Source organism: Poecilia reticulata, chromosome 12 (genome assembly GCF_904066995.2).
Source record: "Poecilia reticulata chromosome 12, P_reticulata-male-v2, whole genome shotgun sequence".
In the NCBI taxonomy this organism is placed as follows: domain Eukaryota; kingdom Metazoa; phylum Chordata; class Actinopteri; order Cyprinodontiformes; family Poeciliidae; genus Poecilia; species Poecilia reticulata.
The window spans coordinates 26,139,900-26,158,621 of NC_088841.1; the positions used below are offsets into that span (position 1 = coordinate 26,139,900).

At 36.6% G+C, this 18,722-nt stretch overlaps 1 pseudogene across 1 annotated transcript; it reads right to left on the minus strand.

The window, feature by feature from the left end:
- Positions 1-1,890: 1,890 nt before the first annotated feature.
- Positions 1,891-16,779, minus strand: LOC145554423 (uncharacterized; annotated as a pseudogene). Its single transcript, XR_014090385.1, has 12 exons — positions 16,584-16,779; positions 16,361-16,464; positions 16,011-16,283; positions 15,726-15,819; positions 15,548-15,615; positions 15,238-15,459; positions 15,080-15,142; positions 14,874-15,005; positions 14,745-14,789; positions 14,457-14,567; positions 13,307-13,352; positions 1,891-2,480 (listed from the first exon to the last, which is right to left on the minus strand). The product of XR_014090385.1 is annotated as an uncharacterized LOC145554423 (transcript).
- Between the last annotated feature and the right edge of the window lie 1,943 nt (positions 16,780-18,722).

The window sequence follows — 18,722 nt, forward strand, 5'->3', positions numbered from 1 at the left end:
GGATGAACACCGAGACCCAGGTGATGATGATGATGTTTATTATAATTTAATAAAGAGAAGCTCAAACACAGTCCAATACGGGCAACACGCAGGAAATCTTGCACACATCTAATACAGGTAGCCACTGAAAAAACTGAAGACTGAATGTGACAGCGACATTATAACTTGATTCCACTTAGCCCTGTAGGTTAAGTGGAATCAAACAAACCAAACCAACTTTATTTACAAAGCCCTTTAAAACAACCACAGCTGATACAAAGTGCTGTACATTAAAACACAACATAGTAAAAAATTAAAACATACAGCTTAAAAACAAAACATACAATTTAAAACTAGATCCCGCTGGTGTTGAAAGCCAAGTAAAATGATGGTGCAGTGGTGTATGCACAGCAGCTATGAGGGTTGCCAGCCTGTTTGGTTCAACCTATCTCTGTGAATCAGTGTTTTCTGACATGAACTTCATCAAGAACAAACAGAACATGCCTCACTGATGCACATCTGAAAGATGCACTCACAGTTGCAGTTTCAAGTTACACACCAGATTACAGAGCACTGGTGAACAGCATGCAATTCCAGTCTTCGCACTAATAAGGATTCCAGTCTTCTCACTAATAAGGAAACCAATACCAGATGTCAGTAGCAACATGGCAGTGTCATGGCAAAGTTTAATTAAAATATTGAGGAATTGTGTTCTATTTAAAAGTGTGTTCATGACATATAACAGTTACAATTTTGTTAAAAATGCAGATTTGGTCATGAGTTCAAAATGTGCTAAGATTTATTTAAAAATATGTAAGTTGATTCTTTTTTGCGGCAACGTTCCATGTCCCATGTTTTGCTTACAATTATTTTTTTCAAAATTTAAATGTTTAACAATTTGTGGTTCATATGTAAATGTTCATAACAGGGTGGAACACATTCAGAGATAATGGTGAAAAAAAACACATGTAATTATTAATTTATCTATTCCTGAGCTTGACCACTATTAATTTCTCATTGTTAAACATGTCAGTGTTGTAACAAAATATTTAAAATATATCTAGTGTCACTATTTAATAATTCGAGAGTAGTAGGGGAAATTCATTTTGAAAATTACCCCATTGCAGAGAAGGATCTCAATGATTTAGCTCAAAGTTCAATAAATATTGACTAATATAATATCACTAATATACATATTAGTTATATTATGAAAATAACCAATGAATTGATGAAATAAGATTAGTAACCAGCTTCTGCAGCCGAGGATCAGACCGCCAGGGTCCCCTCCCTTGGCCGCCGCCCATAGCACAATGCACCCGACCCCTTTGGCCCTCGACAGGTGGTGAGCCCATCGGATGCCTCCTGGACGCCTCCCTGGTGAGGTGTTCCGGGCACGTCCCACCGGGAGGAGGCCTCGGGGAAGACCCAGGACACGCTGGAGGGATTACGTCTCTCGGCTGGCCTGGGAAGGCCTTGGGATTCCCCGGAGGAGCTGGAAGAAGTGGCTGGGAGAGGGAAGTCTGGGCCTCCCTTCTGACCCGACCCCGGATAAGCGGAAGAAATGGATGGATGGATGAAGATTAGTAACACTTTATTTGAAGGGGGTGAATAAGACTGTCATGAAACTTTCATAAACATTACATAACACCTGTCATGAACATAAATAAACCTTCATGAATATTTATGACTTGTCAAAGTGTGATTCAGTAAATTATGACACTTTTAATACAAAGTTGACATTCAAAATATCCTTATGACAACTTGACATTAACCAATAAATCATTACTGTTTAAATGTTACTTTTAATGAAATAAACTTACCTAATTTTAATAATGCAATTGGTAAAGAGATTTTGTAAATAGAAATTCGTCAAACCAGTTCTGAAAATCCAATGTTTTTTTACTTTTCTAGAAGGAATTTAATCAGTTGATTGATGGAGTTATGAGACAAATGATGAAAAACAGAAATAATCCAGTTGCATTCACAATGGTCCACTCCAGAGTGAAGATGTTTTGACAGTTGCCTGAATGTCTTCCATCAGGTTTGAAGTTGACAGGAGGTGATGTTTCCTTTGATGCGCGCTATGGGTCTAGCTCATCAGTCTAGTCGACTTGGCAACAGAGAGAGAGAGTCCTGGATCTGGAAACGGAATCTGTAACAGAAATCTTGCCTGTTTAAAAACAGACCTTAACCTGGGGTCCTCTATAAAAAGAAAAAAAGCTTACATTAACACATTTTTCCCCCTCACTGTAGTGAAATACATTTATATTATAATGAAACTCATGTGAATACTCATACATTTCAACATAGAATGGACTGTATTCTACAATTCAAGTAGTTTCAGTTTAACTGCTTCATTGGTTGTTAGTTGATATGAGATGATGTTTCCTTTGATGCGCTGTATGGGTCCAGCTCATCAGTCTGGTCCACTTTGCAGCAGAGAGAGAGAGTCCTGGACCTAGAAACAGAATCTGGAACTGAACTCCGAAGAGAAATCTGACCTGTTTAAAAAAAACAGACCTTATCAACACAGGGTTATAAAAATAAATAAATCTTAAATTTAAACATTTTTCCCCCTCACTTTAGTGAAATGCCTTTATATTATAATTAAACTGTTTGAATACTCGTACATTTCAACATAGAATGGACTGTGTACTAACCATGTCCATTAAGACATTTTAGTGCAGTTGGTCAGATGAAACTCAACCCACATTAAACAAAACAATGATTATTTTTTCGTTTATTTTTTTTGCTAAAGAAATTACAGAAAAGATTCTATTCTCAAGTAAATCTTTAAATAAAATTAAATTAACGTTAATCTAACAAAAATGAAATACTGTGTCCTGGTTACACTTTCTTAATGCAAAAAATATATATTTATTAAGAGGTTTCAAATTTCATGCTTGTTTTCAATGTGTTCCATGGTTGTACAATAAAATTCACATCATACAAACTATTTTTTTAAAATGATAAACTCTTTACCTGTCAATTATTTGAACAATAGTAGGTTAAACATAACAGGAGAAAGCTAGAATTGGATCACCAATTTGTGGAATTGTACATTTCAACTCTTTTCCTGTGTATTTTACATTAAAATCTTGCTAAACTGCTCCTTCAAATTTGTTTTTGCTTTGTAATGAATGTAGCCATAAATTATGATTTCAAAACAAATAGTACAATGCTAAAATGTTTGTTAAAAAGCTGTAGTTACACCTGGATTTCATTTTTGTAAATTTAAATATGAGGCATTTTAAACATGATAATTTGCAAAATTATCTGGACTCATTGCATAAAGCAAATGCAGATATTTTCTATTTAACTCCCAATTTTAGATTAAGGAAAAAATGTTAAACTGTTCATTTATATATATATTTTTTAAATATTTAAAGCTTATGAGGTTTCATACTTTAATTTTTTTTACCTTCAATTGTCAGCACAAATGTAGTCGGGCAGTCCTGGGAATTGAACCCAGTTCCACAAATGGAAGTACCAATAAACTGCCTTTGCTTTTTTTGTGCTATGTGACAAGGTAAAGCAAACCCTGCATTAAGAACAGCTTCAAAGATTTAACACATGTACATATTAATTATTCAAATTCAAAAATCCTTTATTGATCCCAAAGGGACATTAAATATCAATAATATGCCAATTGTTAAAATGTTGCTTTTTCATTATTCCTTTTAGGTCTGTATCCAATTGTTCATCTGTCAAAGCTTAATAAATGGCAACTTAATGCAGGAAACGAAACCTTTTTCTAAGGAGAGGTTTTAAATTCCAATTTTATGTAGGAACTGTCCTCCTCTGATCAGTGAACACAATCAAATCTGATTTGATTGTGTGGTGTAGATATGAAGTGTTGTGAGTGCAAGCGGGGCTCAAAGACCCCTTGGTTTGGTTTATCTTTCCCCATTTCCTTTTGTATGTCAGGTGTGTGTAAGTGGGATGTGGGCATCCCTTGTTTTTGCTCCCTGTCTTTCCCTCTTATTAATGTGCTTAACCAAATTTAATTGAGGAGGCAGTAGTTCGGAGACAGCTGCAGTCGTCTTGGAGTGGGTATCTTCTAATTATTCCCTGACTATCCATGTGAAAACAGCATCCCACTGCCCGTTTATGTGCGGCATATGGAACAACTGCTTCACTTTTCAAGCCTAAGGATACCTATTTGGCCACCATGTGAAACAGCACCCACTGCCCGTTTATGTGCGGCATATGGAACAACTGCTTCACAGACTAACCATCAAATGTTTTGAGCAACAGAAGTAAAGATGTAGTTAGTGGCTTTGCTTAGTGTTTAAAGTGCCCAATTTTTTAAGTGCCATCACTCTTTCAAATGTAGCTCATGTCTTGCAGTCTTAAACATTTTTAAATTATTTTCATCAAGAAAAACCAATATTTCAAAACATCACATGATTACAACCGCTCAAAAACACACATTACTCCCTCGTGATCACTAAAATATGTAGGCACAACTACGGCTTCAACTTTATGCTTCTCTGATTTAACATAAACGTGATCTATTAATGTACCTTTTTCAGTGGTTGGTCATCAACCATTTGTAGGTATCCTTTATCAGACATAAATTTTGAGATAGTTGATGACTTCAAAAGATCATCATTAAAATCTGCAATCAGTGCTATTGTGATCGCTTTGTTTTTCAAGCCAATCAAACAAAGTTTGTAAATTTATTTTAAATAGTGACAGAGGATATAATGGTGGGCGATAAATTACCCCAAGGACCATTTTTAAATGACTAAACCGGTACACCAAACACTCCAAATTCAGCTCTGGCTGCTGCAGAACTTCAAATTCAATGTCATTTGCACAATAAATGCCAACACCACCATGTTGTTGGTCTTGCAACACACTCAATTGTGGATGCCTGTTAGAATAAGATAAATGTCGTGGACGGTTGGAGAAACTGTAACCATCAATTTTTACTGTATCCGTTTGAGTTGAAGTCAACCATGTTTCTGTAACAGCAACACATTTAGGTTTCCATTTCTCTGTAAAACAAGCCAAATCTTTTACATGCCGAGATAAACTTTGCACATTCATCAGGAATACAGTAAAAGGAGATTTGTTAAATCGGTCCAACTGAATAGATCCACTCAAAAGGGGTCTCATATCCTCAAGAGCAACAGCAATGTCATCCTTACAATATATCCTCTTTTCATCAAAATCTTGAATCGTCAATCCTGAAAGACTTTTAACACGACTCACGGCCACATAAGCTTGTCCCGGGGCAAAGATTTTACTAAAAGAAACAACAGCTTCCTCAACAGTCATTCCTTGAACTTTGTGTACAGTGCATGCCCATGCTAACTTGAGTGGAAATTGCCGCCGCAAGCCGCCTTTAACAGTGGCTCTGTCCTCCTCAGGTTCAATAGGTGTTGATCCTGCTAAATCTGATGATGCATAGTGGCAGCTCTTCCTCTTCTTCATGCCTACTCGATCATCATCAAATTTAACATAGACAACTTTAGGAAACTTGTCCTTTTCAGGTATTAATATTTCTGTCACAGTACCAACAACACCATTAGCTAAACCATCATTAACATCCACATTTTTACACAACATAACACGTGCTCCTTTGCCCAATAACAACACTTCTGATAAGCAGGTATTTGAAGCTTTTGCATGACTCCCTTCTAGCAACCTCAATTTTCCGTTTTTTTATCATTTACATAATCCTGTGCCCCAATTCTAACAAATTCAGGACAAGTCTGATATAATTGATGAATATTGTGCTCGCTCACTTGTTTATTAGTCGCAAATATGTGCAAGGCTGAGCTAACCTCACCCGTTTCACAATGTTTTAAAATGTTTATATCATCAGCCAGCATTGGTGTACTTTTGGACGAGTTCTCATCCTGTTAAGCAGTTGAGAAAATACAGCATCTTTTTGCCTCACAATTTCAGTTAATTCTACAATTTGAAATAACTCTGACCATATTTTGTGGCAACACCCTCAGCGTATATCGGCTTACCTCGAACAGGGGGGAGCTGATAGACATCGCCGACAGTAATTATACTGATACCCCCATATACTTTCGTGGTTTGTTTAATCTGACGCAATCGGCCGTTAACATATGATAAGAGATTGTGATCGACCATTGATATTTCATCTATAATAAGAAGTTGAAGATCACTATATTTGACACGCAAGGAATTTAGTTTATCTTCGCCCAAAGGAGTGTACGGTAGGCGTACATCCTTTCCAATAGAAAAGTGGTGTGATTGTTGTCGCTTCTAAATTATACGCTGCAATGCCAGTGGGAGCTGTCAGTAATACGCATGTATTATCAGGAAACCTACACACAGTGGACAATAACCGTTTTGATTCATATTCAATTGCCTTAATTAAATGACTTTTTCCTGTACCGGCCCCCCTGTATAAATATGTGCAATGGTTCTGGATTTTTTCCATTAACCTTATTTAAACACCACTGCCGGATTTGATAAAAAACAGAAAACTGTTTTTCATTCAAAGATCTAATCAATGCAAGGCCTTCAGATCTACTCATTTGTTTTTTCTCAAATACTGAAATGTCTTTAGGGTTAGAACTTAAATCAGGAATATGTTCCTGAGCATCATTTTCTATTGGTTTCTCTTTTCGTAATTCCACACACTCCAAGCGTTCCAATTCAACCTCAGGACACAACTCGGCCCATGTATCCTCCAGCATTACATCACCAGTAACATTGTCCACAGCCTCAAAATGATCAGATTCCAACTCAAATTCACTCCTATTTAAATCTACAACAGACTTTACAGAATGTTTTGTTCCATCAACAAATCCAATAACACCAGTCCTGTAAAAGTCACCATAGGTTTCACAATGTGCAGGTTTAAGTTCACTATCAGAGCGGTAAGGCAGAAATAACTGCATTATACTTTGATAAAACTTTTCTGGTTGTTTTGTTTCAGAGAAACGTGCATATCGAACAACTGCTGGTTTTGTCCGAGTTCTTTTTACAACAATCCCAAAGCCATTGTTCAACTTTACTGAATTTCTACATTTCTCATTTTTTGACAAAACACGATACTCTGAAGCAAACGTAGCCAGGCACATATCAGAAAACACATCTTCATTCGGCCTATTCTTATAGCGGTCAACTATACCGGTCATAAACATGTCTTCTGGGGTAAGATCCTGAGATGAAGCTTTTTCTCTCAAAACAGAGATGGGTAAACTCATTTTCACAATATTATCACCTGTTGGAATAAAAACAACTTTCCGAGAGCACTCCTTTAAATGCATGTTAGTCAGTCGGTACACGGCTTCTTGAGCACAAACATCCCGGTTATGTAAATAGACACTACCGAGTGTCTTTAAAGCCTCTTTAGCACTAACATTACCATCTTTAGCTGCTTCTCTCTGCGCATTTCCCAACAGAAGGCCAATTTCACGCTCACTTTTGGACATGTAAGATACTATATAAACACAGCATGCATATGCATCAACACAGTACTGGATATCAATATTTGCATTCCAAGCTTTTAACAGCGGCCTGCTATATTGATTAATCCAGACTTCATTAATTTGTCTTTTCAACACTACATGAGTATTCCTACTGGATCGCTTATATGCAGTTTCAAATAAACCTTGACTTATCCCCAAAGCTTGAAACATTTCTTCCACAGTACTATATGTACAGTTCTCATCCGAGATGGCATTCTTTACACTAGTTAAAATATCACTTGCTCTATCTCTCTCAATTTGTTCCCAACTTTTCTTGTCCTTGCTAAGACATTCACAATGTGCCTCATCAGTTTTATTCAAATTGCATTTGCAAGTCTTCACTGGATCTTGATATTTTTCACCACGACAAATAAAGGTTCGGCAAGATGCAGGCCGTGGGAAATTAAAACGACAAACGGTTTTTTTCTTTTTACAAGATTTTGAATGTCGTTTTGAATGCTGCTGTACAGATGTAACAACTTCAAACAACGGATCTTCTTCAGTTGGAATTTCACATGTTACATACTTATCAATAAATGCAGTAACCTCTTCATCCGTGTTCTTGTCGAGAATTGGAGCACCCGAAATCCAAAAAAGGCAATGACAATGGGGAGAACCACGCTGCTGGAATTCTACACGATAATAGTAGTCTTCAATTTTTCCAATTGGATTTGAAGGAGACATTAAAACTTCTTTAACAAAAACATGCCATCTAAAATCAAACATTCTGGCAGCAGTAACAGGATTTTGACGCAGCAATTCACACTTATCTGCCCACTGCAACTGTTCCAAAGTCTGCGTTCGCCCTTCCTGCTTCAAAATGCTGTAAAGTAAATTTTTCCATCTCATATCAGCAGAAGAAAATGAGGCAAACCATGTGGGTTTTCCCAACATTCTAACACAAGCTAGCAAGTCGCGTTGAGCCGACTGCCAGAAGGCAGGTGTGCCTCGAATAGGTTTCAAGAAGCGATACCCATCATCAAACTGTAACAACTTATTTAAAGAGTCCTCATTTTTAATACCTCAGTCATATTTTGAAATGTAGGACTTGTGCCTTTACGCAATGCTATAGACACTTTAGAGACAACTTGCTCCAGTTCTGACATGTATTGAGCAAAGAAGATGTATTCTACATTACGTGCAAATCTACCATCAGCATGAAGAAGTCTGTTATTAAAGTAGCGGCTTAAAGTCAAACGATATTGCCGCTTTTCATGGTATGTATTATACCCCAAAGGAAACAAAACAGGGAAACATTTTGCTTCATTTGTACAATCAGAAAGCAATTTTACCGGGTTATTATTTTCACTTGGTGCAATATTCAACACATTATCAACATATTGATCCAAAGCTTCTTGTCCTATATCTACTGGCATAAGACAAGTGTCCTGGAACATGCAGTGTTGCTGTCTGTCATGTAAAAGGTCATCATCATTTTCATCTATGGACATGTCCTCATCTTCTTTAACACTTTCATTCTTTATTAAAACTGAACTATTTTCTTCTGGAGAAAACTCATTGATCCAAGATTCATTGAACTCTACATCTTTATAATGAGAATTACAATGTTTCAAGTACCGAAGAGCTTCCTGGACATGCATTGTATCAACATACTGATAATCATAATGACCTTTGTATGTCAATTTACGCTTCAACTTCACAGGTAACAAAGAGCCTTCCATATTACTTCTTGGAACAGGCTGCAAGTTTCAACTATATTTGTAGGGACACATGTAACAGGTCCATGCACTCCATTTTGTCCACCTTTGGGCAAAGCCAGCATTTTCATAAATGGTATATGTAAAGCAATTAAGTGTTGCTCCAAAGTATTCAAACATGCCAACTGAGGTGGGATGGGATCAACAGACAAATTATTACATGAACTTTCTGGGGGTATTTGACCTTTACTCATTTTATAATGGCAAGAATAACAGATATACAGCCTATTTCGACAGGTATTAAGAGTGCATGGAGATGCACACACATCATCACACCTATGCACATAATCGTCACTTATACATTTATCTGCAATTAAAGACATTTCTTTAGTTTTTCTGTACTGGTCTTTGTGACAATTCAATATCTGATGCTTGAACAACAGACGAAAGCAAACGCAACAAACAAAATTTGGCCCCTCTTTTACCTTCTCCAAAAATTGTGCAACAACAAAATCAAACTCCTTTGACTTTTCTTTAATCTCCCGTCTTTTTAGCTTTACATCTGATATTATGTGCAACTTATGTCCTGGATAAAGGTATTGCTTTTTACTTGATTCTTTTACTTTTTGTCTATGAGATTCATTTTCATTATACTTTTTAATGCTCATTTGCTTCAGTTTGTCTCGATAAGATTCGTCTTTCTTATATTTCGCAATGCCAATTTGCTTCAGTTTGTCTCTATAAGATTCGTCTTTCTTATATTTCGCAATGCCAATTTGCTTCAGTTTGTCTCTATAAGATTCGTCTTTCTTATATTTCGCAATGCCAATTTGCTTCAGTTTTTCTCGATAAGATTCGTCTTTCTTGTATTTCGCAATGCCAATTTGCTTCAGTTTGTCTCTATAAGATTCGTCTTTCTTATATTTCAAATGCCAATTTCTTCAGTTTTTCTCGATAAGATTCGTCTTTCTTATATTTCGCAATGCCAATTTGCTTCAGTTTGTCTCTATAAGATTCGTCTTTCTTATATTTCGCAATGCCAATTTGCTTCAGTTTTTCTCGATAAGATTCGTCTTTCTTATATTTCGCAATGCCAATTTGCTTCAGTTTTTCTCGATAAGATTCGTCTTTCTTATATTTCGCAATGCCAATTTGCTTCAGTTTCTCTCGATGAGATTCGTCTTTAGTATATTTATTAATAGTCCTCAGCTGAACCTTTTTTTGATAAGTCTCATCATCATGATATTTTGTTCTACTCGAGTTTTTCTTCTTTTCCTTGTATAAAAAATTTGTCTTGTATTTGTTATTCTGCTTAAATTTTACTTTTTGCATATATGTCATTTGAGTTTTGTATTTGATCATTTTCTTCCCATTCCTTTTTTGTCTTAAATACATAGAAAAACTGTAGTTTCTTTTATTGCTCGTTACAGTTTGTTTTGTATCTTTCTGTACTTGGGAAGATCTTGTTTGAATGGATTTTCTCTGTAATGAACCACTTGGATTACAAAGTTCAAAGCAACAGTCTTTATTAGCCTGCTTTACACACATAACAGCATCAAAATGATTATTACAGTTCTGAAGATACAGAGCTTCATGATGAGTAAAATTACTGTTTTTTGAACTGTATTTGCGCCACTGTGTGCCATTAAATACATAAATGTCCAATCCCAACATGATTGCAGCAGATTTAAACTCAATTTCGGTAGCACAGTGACCCAAGTACTTCATCTGTGACTGGTTAACATATTCTGACACAGAAGCATAATCTCTTCCCAGAAACTCTTCACATTCTTCTATATTCTTGGTTATATATGAAACTACAGCAAGTCTAATTTTACGGTGATTATTCTGTGAACCACTGAGTACATGAGATATAGCTCTGAAAAAACTGTTGGCATCATTTACAATATTTTTAGTTTTACACACACTTCCTAAAGGCCCTCCCAATTTTACTGGTTGGAAATTGTTTTCTTCAAAGTCTATTTTTAGTTTGTTGCACAGAGTTTTAGCAGTAACTTCAGACAGGGGAGTAAATAGCAAAGTCTCTTGATCATCTTGCACAATACCCACACACTCCTCTTGCACAAAACTCTCAGTTTTGACCATCTCTACAAGAGCGATTTTTGTTTTGCAATAGCTTTCCGAGTTTTACATTTCCCAGAAACATCTTGATTTGTGCAATAACCATAACATATTTGTGACTTGGGCTGCTTTACACAAAGAACATTCTCATAATGATTACCATTAATATTTTGCAAATAGAGACCATGATTGCACAAACTGTTTGTAGATGTATATTTAAGCCATTTATCACTACAATAAGTAAAGATATTTATGTCAAAAAAGTCAGCTGCTGCTTGAATCTCTACTTCAGTTGCCCAACTGCCAACATATTGCATCCTTGAAGTCCTAATATATTCTGACATGGAACAATACTCATTTCTGAGAATACTTGTATACATTTGGAAATTCTTTTTCAACTGGTTTGTGACAGCAAGCCGAATTTTGCGATGAGATTTCTGATTGCCACTGACAGCTTGACTAAGTGCTCTAAAAAAGCAGTTTCCATCACCTACTATTTTTTCTGTCATACATGGCACACCCAGTTCACCAACCACGCAAGATACAGAATGTGCCCGTTCAAACTCTACATTCAACTTGCCACACAATGACCGTGCAATGTCTCCAGAGATGGGGTCAAAATACAATTCCTTACTTTGGACATCAGTAACAACCACATCATCATCACCATCATCCCTGTTTGATGTTTGCAGTTGTAATGAATGTCCTCCATAAGAATCCTCCTGTATATCACCATTGCTCCCTTCAAACAGACTAGTGCTACTTGGAACAGCAGCTGAATGTTCAGATACACTTTTACTTGAGTCCATCTTAACAATATCAACTCCACTGATCTCAAAAAACCTCAGAGTGACATTCAGTTCAGCAGAAAGCCTTGTAAGATATGCAAAGACATCATCTATACAGTTAAAGTAAAGAACAACGCTCTTACCATGTGCATCTACCATGCCCTCATTGTTACGTGCATGGGAGTCTACAATAGCATAACGCCCACTATTACTGATGAGAGCGCAAGTACTGCCACATACTGTCATAAAGCAGGTTTCATACTTTCCACACATCTTACTCAATCCATCCCAGAGAGTAGTAAGCACACCCTCCTCTATTAACTGTCCTCCCACTATATCCACATCTCCAGAAGCATAATCTGCATGATAAAAACATTCAAAATGCTGTCCATCAACATGAATATTTTCAGGCAAGTCTGGAATAGCAAGAAGCTCATGTCCACCACTGATTAAATGGTCGTCATGCAAAGCTGTGTACAGCTTATCGCCTACAGTCAGTACATCGTCCAATATCTCAATATTCCACGAAAAAACGCTTGTCAGTGTGTGCTTTGTTAAAGCTACAAGACTAATGGCTGCACACTGAAGTCCACCATATGTAAAGCGATCATCACCCTGATGAAATGACCCACTGAATGATGCAACATGGCTACTGGAAGCATGGCATGCATCTGTAGAGTGTGTGTCTTCAGTCAGTGCTGTGCATGTTTCCATATTACTGCACATCTCTTTTACAGAAATGGCATAGATTGCATATTCGGTTGCATATAAGGATTCCCCAAGTTTGTTCAAATGAACCATTAAATCAAGTAAGCTTGTGTTAAACACCACTACAGGCGTACCAGATTCTGATGCTAAGCCCTCCGAATTCCGTGTTCCAAAGTCTACAACAGCAAAGTACTCTCCATGCTGGATTACCAAGGTAGTTGCATCATGAAGAGAAAAGATACACATTCCATTTCTCATCAAATACATTTGTAATAGTTCAAAGAGTTCCCCCTCCTGGTCAAAATCACATGTCACCATGTCACAAATTCCTACATTCCACTTTCCACCAAAAATAGTCTGATCTTGAACCAACTTGCACAACTCTGGCTTTGAGCCTATGCTGGGTCTTTCTCGAGCAATATATTCCGCCAACTTGCGACCTTGCACAGAGACTTCATCTACATCTGACGTCTTCCAGGTACAAATGGGAGAAATGTGATGTTTTATTGCGGCTACAATACTGCATGACATGAGGGTCCCAGATGTAGACCGATTACTACCAAAAATGTCCCTGGGACAAGAGCCGACTGCAACCCCTCCGAACACCTACATAAAAGATCAGTCTTACCTTTGGATGACGTCGGCGTGCACTGGCAATCATTCCTCTCAAGCGTCTAGAATGAAAATTTTAAAAACATTAAGACTTCTATATTTTCACTTTATTTAGTCTTTTTCCTTAAATGAAAAATGCTTAGCGGAACTGCACAAAACAATTACTTAAGTTATTCAATAATCTCAAATAATTGTAAAATATATGCACATAATTTGAATGTTTCATTTTAGCATTTCTTACAACATAAATAAGTAACATGTACAAGCAATTAAAGATTATTGTAGTGAGGTTCCAGCTAAAATGTGTATTACAGTGGTCCTGCAATCAGTGTTTTTCTTTGCATTCTGTTAATTGGTTATAAATGTCAGAGGACACAAAACATTCCCTACAGTCTAACTCTCATCTACAGTCTGGTTCTTTTCCTAAAATATGTTAGAAAGCAAGCTTGCATTACTTTTTTCTCCAAAAGACAAATCAGATAACATTAAACATGATACCCATCTATATTTCATTTTGTACATAGTATACCACATGTACCATTACTTTTTATATACATATTTGTGCCAACACAGCAGTCACCATTAAGCTCCAAACAAATGATGCATTTGCAGTAAACTATGACATCATTTAGCATATTACCTTCAAACGTATTTAAGAAAGTAGACATGCACAACTGCTACATCCAAAAAAATAAAAATGTACAAACACTTCCAACACAATTGAAAACCTCACCCTTTTCTGCTGCATTTATGTTCAAATCAAAATAAGCATGATCTCTTGAGCATTTTTGGCCTAAAATATATACTAAGATTTCCTCTTTATTTTAGAAATTCTACATCTACTCAAGCTAACACTACATCTGAAACATTGTTACAATCCAAAGAAATAACTTTTGCATTATCTTAAATAGTTAATTGATATTTCAGTAATTCATTGAGGGGATTCTGATTAATTGCTTACACTTTGTTACTTTTTGTACAGATAATCTGTCCCTGCAAAATATTTACATGTAACGTTTCAATCTTATGGAATGAAACATATCCAACATTATGCATAACACATTAAACAAATAAGTTATACTGTATTATTCCAAATAAATTAGATTTTATGACAATTAGAAAATATTTTTCTTATTACACAGAACGATAAACATCACAATACATACCAACTGGCTGGGAGGACTCGCCGACAGACCAAGACAGTTCAACATCTCTTGAGATTCACAAGGCAGCACATTGCAGACAGACATCTTGGCTGCTTTAGCTTTCGCCTCAACCTAAAACCAAATGAGACCAAAGCAAAATATTAAACTTGCTTTGCAAAAAGTCAACAAAGATTCAATATAACGTGTTTTCAGTTAAAACACAACTCAATATTTGTTATACATTAAACCTTAATTTGCAAAATACTTTTATTCTACAATAACAAATTATTAACTTATGCTTTCACAAACCTGCTGTCTCCCAGCTGACTTCTTTTGATGTTCCACAGACTTTGTCTGTAAAAAACAGTTCAGGTTTGGATTCTTTATAAAAGAAAATACTAAGATGGTAAATGGTACTTCCAGTCTTCTGCAAATTACCTCATTGCCTGTGTGAACATCTGAAAGGTCTGATGGAGAGACCGTTTCCATGGCAACCAAGATATCAGGTGAAAAACGGGAAGGATTCAACAGAACAGAACACTTTCTTAACGATACTGGAGTCCCATCAATCTGCAAAATAAAAATTTTAATTAAGATACCAGTAACATTTACAATTAGATCTTATAAATCGCTACAAGCCTCACCTTGTGATGAACCACCCTTGTCTTCAGTGAATCAGAAGATTCCAATTCCCCTGAGTGGTTCCTCTGTAATGATAGAGCACATATGAGTTGTTTAAGATATTTAACAGTTAAAGAAACATCTTTCTTCTACTGCAAGGAAACTGCAAATATATCGATACCTTTCTGCCAGATCTCACAAGAGTCCACTCTGAAGATGGCAAAGATGGGACTCTTCTTTCCTCCCCTTTCACGACAATGCGAGGAACAAATCTTGGCTTGTAACCAGTAACTGCCTGACTCTGTACCGGTGGCTTTGGAGTTGACATTTCGAGATATCGATAAGCAAACATCCACATGAGTTTCTGGAGAATGGGCATGCCGTGGTCATCGCTGAGGTGGATCTGCACACATTACAATGAGAGATAAAATTAACATTCCATAGAAATGCACAATTTTACCTTCCTATTTTGAAAATGACTATGTACTCACGCCATCAGGGCTCCACAGATTGAGACGCTTCAGAGGAAAGTAGTCAGCTACAGGAAAATAGGGGATACCTGAAAAGACCAGAATAAAAATAAAAAAAAATCATACATTCCGTTCATCAAACACAACATACAAAGACCTATAATACATTTTACCAAAGAGAAACGTATTAAATACCTACCAAGCTTTGCTGCCCTGCGATGAAATTCTTGCTGAAACAAGTTCTGCTTCTCTAGGGATTCAGTCAAGCGCAGGGGGAAGCCAGTACAAAAAACCTAAGAAAAACAACCCATTTAGACATTTATGCTTATATCACCGTTTCTCAATTCCACACCTCAGTGACCATTGCTCTGCATTTTACATATGTCTAGCAAAGGGAAATACCTAAAACATGCTAGACAGTGGTCTCTGCAAACTAAAATTAATGAACACTGCTTTACATTCTTGCTGAAAACACAGTACATACCTTAGGCCAACGATACAAGACGGTCAAAAGGTACTTTTCAAATTCCTCTCCCGCTTCCTCTGGATTAAGGGATGCAGTAAGATTATTTGAAGGAGCCGTCACACAGACAGCATCAGGCTGACGGGGAACAACAGCGTGGTAGGCCTCAATGCGCAAGTCAGCTGCAGACGCACCAGGAGTGCACATCACTCCAAAATCAATGCACCCATCCGAAATCTTAACAATCCCATCAGCAAACGATCACAGATGAGACGCGCCAATCAGCAGCACAAACTTTAAAACAGAGAAAAACATAGAAAGATGAGAAATATGTAAACATTCCATTTGAAATGAATTCTAATTACACTTACTTTTCCATCAGAGCGCTCCTCCGGAATTACAAGCTTGTGACAATGATTGGTAAATGAACTGGAGGGCCAGTCTTTAACTCGATGTCGCCAGCCGGTTCCACTCCCTATTGAAGAACAAGCAAAAATAGAAATAAGTATTTTAAAACAAGTTAAATAGGTACTCTGAATATTTCATGATACAAATACATCACATTTAAAAAATGTAATTAAAATAAACACCAACGTGAAACAAAATCACTGGAAGTCACTGAGATTCCTACTCGGACTCGAGCTGTTTCCATTCGTCGGAGAGCAGCCAGAGATCTTCGATAAGATTTTCCTCTAGGCATCTGCATTTAAACATTAAAGGATTCAGTGGCATACAGATTTATAGATGATTACAGCAATATAATTGAAAAATGTATTAAAAACAAAAAATATTAAACATCACTGCACAAAAATGTAAAGTTTTTGCCATTGCTTTTATAAAAATAAAATTTATTTTTTTAAATAATAGCTTTCATAATTTACATTATGTAAAATGAAAATCACTAAAAGAAATCCAGCAGTAGAAAATGTACCAACTAAAATAGTTAATTCTAAAAAGCAAACAAAAAAGCAACCTCAAAATGCAGCTTTCACAGCTTAAAACCCCTAATTTTCCTTAAAAATGAATTAAATCCAAAAAATACCCATCAAGTCTCAAATTTGAATGAGGATACTACCATGTTTCTCATGAATATCACGTATTATACTAATTAAAAATATCGACTACAGATATACAACCTGAATGAAACAAAATGCAGATGGTAATCAGTAACTGTTTTTACCCGTTAAAAACGGAGCAAAATGGATCATAGCTATGTGCTTAAGCCCTAAATGGGTCGGTGTAGTTAAAAAATTTCAAAAGTAAAGGTGTCAATTTAACATATGATCCATATTGTTTTGGCAAAAATGACTTGATATAATATTGGGGATTTACCCAGCATTAAATAAATTATAAATAACCATTTGGTGTTACAAACTTCATCTTATACAAGAAGACTAATGAACATTTTCAAAGGCCTGAATGCTAATGTTATTAGCAAGCATTTTTTTAAACTGCATAAATCCTCTTCCTGAGCAACATCTGAATTCTCCGCCTGGTAAATAACACTTGTCTGCAACCCAGTAATATGGTCTTCCATTTAATCCACTCGAACCCTAAGCAAAAGGATAAAGATTTACTGTACTCTGGAATCCAACACTACAAAAAGGTGCTTGGTGTACAATATTCTGAATTAACTTCTATATTATAGTAGAAATAGATACAACTACACTGGACACCAACTACATCCAAGTAGCTAGCCGCTACAAGCCAACTCCATCCAAGTAACTAGCAGCTACTAGCGGCTACAAGCCGACTCCATCCAAGTAACTAACGGCTACGAGCCAACTACATCCAAGTAGCTAGCCGCTACAAGCCAACTCCATCCAAGTAACTAGTGGCTACAAGCCGAAAACATCCAAGTAGCTAGCCGCTACAAGCCGAAAACATCCAAGTAGCTAGCCGCTACAAGCCGAAAACATCCAAGTAGCTAGCCGCACAAGCCGAAAACATCCAAGTAGCTAGCCGCCACAAGCCGAAAACATCCAAGTAGCTAGCCGCTACAAGCCGACTACATCCAAGTAGCTAGCCGCTACAAGCCGACTCCATCGAAGTAACTAGCGGCTACGAGCCGACTACATCCAAGTAGCTAGCCGCCACCAGCCTTTAAGTTAATGCAAATGAATACAGCTCTCCACTTATTTTCAAACGCAACAAACGTCAGTCATAACATCTTTAACAAACACATGCAAGGACTTACCTCGACGAAAATATCCTCGAAGAATTGATGAACCAACTAAATATGCTTAAAAGCTATTCAGTAAAGTTCCGTCTGGTGTTTGAAAAGTTTGCTAACTCGAAGCTCACACGAAGCTAACTCAGAGCGTGTCTGTACAAGACTGACTCATTTCTCAAGGAAGACCGTAAAAATGGCCACTCAACCGATTGTTTAAAAAAAAACAACCAATGACATAACAGCATAACTCTACTTCAACCAATAGAGCAAACTGTGCATGACGTCACCGGACTATACACGTTCCTCATTCGCTGCAAACCATATTTGAAGGCAACAGCATGTAGATGGCTATGGTAGGCAGTTTTATCATGCATTCAGTTTCATGTGTAACATTCTAGGTATCTTACAAAGCATTTTCACTTTAAAAACCAACATTTTGACTATCTAGAATGAACATTTACGATATATGCGTTGACTAGTAAAACTAAGAATTCAATATCTCTTAAATTCCTTGTGAGCCCCTCTATAATGCCATGAAGCAATCTATAAAGAGTTACCTG